At 56.5% G+C, this 1,643-nt stretch overlaps 1 pseudogene; it reads right to left on the bottom strand.

The window, feature by feature from the left end:
• Window positions 1-4: 4 nt before the first annotated feature.
• LOC102255113 lies at window positions 5-1,635 on the bottom strand (annotated as a pseudogene).
• Window positions 1,636-1,643: the final 8 nt, after the last annotated feature.

The following is a 1,643-nucleotide window of genomic DNA, read 5'->3' as shown; positions in this document are numbered from 1 at the left end:
AGTAGTATCGGTGGATGATGGCCTGGCTGAGCTGGGTGCCTCTTGCCCATGAGGGGATGGACTTCTGGGGATGGAACTCGTCATCAGTGGAGTCATGGCTGTTCAGATCCATCCTGTAGTTATCCAGGTTGATCTTGGGGGGAGTCCTGTGCCTCTGTGGAGTCATTTGATTTGAGGTATAAGCTGGAGACTGCATGTCCATGGTCACGTTCAGGCCTTTGCTGGTCGCTGCAGCCTCATTGACTTTCTTCTCCTGTTCCTTCATAGGCGCTACTGCTCTTCATTTTCCTCCTTCTTCTGAACTTCCCTCTGCAGTCTCTCCTGTAGCCGCAGGGCTTTCTCCCTCTCCTGCAGCTCCCTCTTGGCCTAAAGCCGCTCCTGCTCCCGCTGCTCCGCCAGCCTTTTGGCCTTGGCCACCTAATGCAGCTCGTCCTCCCCTCCCCCTCCTTTTGCAGCAGCTTTTCATGTCACCACTCTTCGTGCTCCTGTTGCAGCCACCTGAGTTTCCGTGTCTCCTCCTCCTGTTTCCTGTGCACCTCCATCTCCTCCATCTTCTTGGCCACTGACTTTTTCTTGGCCTTCTCCTCAGCCAATCACTCCTCCTTGGCTTTCTCATCCAGCTGAGCAAACTTCTGTTCAATCTGCTTCTTCATTTCCTCCTTCATTTGCTCCACCTGCTCCTGGGCCCGCAGCACCTTGTGCAGGCGCTCCTCCTGCTTCAGCTTCACCTCCTCCAGCTGCCCTCCTCCACCTTCTGCCTAAGGAGGTGCTCTGCCTCTTCCTTGCACCTCAGGTTCTCCAGGCACTGCTGCTCCTTCTCTGTAGGGTCCATGCGCAGGGGAGTGTTGCGTTTAATGAAGGATTTCCTGACATTGCTGCAGGAGGCTGAGGTCGGGGTCATGACCATCTGGTTCCTCTGCATGGTGTACAGGAAGGTCCAAGAGATGTACCACCTTGCTGGCCAGACAGGGCAGGGAAGAGGTCTTGCTCCGGGGGGCTGCAGCTCCTTCTCATCCAGCTGCTGCTCCTCGTCCAGCTCACTCACAGCCTGCTTGTAGCTGTGCTTCCTCCTGACACTCTGGGGTGGCTCCTTGGGGCCATCTGCTTGATTGATCTTGGCCTCTTTCTGCCCTACGGAGGGTGTTTCCTGGCCACCAGCTATGGGCTGCGAGCCAGGAGTGCTAATGGCAATCTTGGTGGCACTGCAGGGCCACAAGGTACTCCCTTCATTCTTGGGGACCTCCATAGACTCAGCCTCCTTGCTGGGGTCCTCCTCAGGGCTGATTTTCTGGGGTGCTGCAACATTTAGGTGCCTCTCCAGGTAACTGTGACAGATGCTATGCAGGCAGAGGCAGCCAGCTCTTTAGTGGCCTTCTTGGCAGTTCTGCTGTTGACCTGGGGACGGTGCTCTCCAATTTGGCCACCAGGGAGTACATCTGGCCAGAGAGTTCTTGGGACCCAGGGAAGATGAGGTGACCAAGCTGCGCTGCACTGATTGCTGGTCCACAAGAGAGCTTTTGGGTATGGAGAAGTTATCTGCCAGGATGGGAGCCAGACCCGCTCCTGCCATGGAGAGGCTGGGGAACCAGGTGAGTCCTGTGGGCCTGGAGAGGTCCATGTAAACCTGAGCTTGGAGGCAGACC

Source organism: Myotis brandtii, unplaced genomic scaffold (genome assembly GCF_000412655.1).
Source record: "Myotis brandtii unplaced genomic scaffold, ASM41265v1 C42536964, whole genome shotgun sequence".
In the NCBI taxonomy this organism is placed as follows: Eukaryota; Metazoa; Chordata; class Mammalia; order Chiroptera; family Vespertilionidae; genus Myotis; species Myotis brandtii.
Note: the sequence above shows the minus strand (reverse complement) of the source record. Positions and strands in the feature narration are given on the sequence as shown.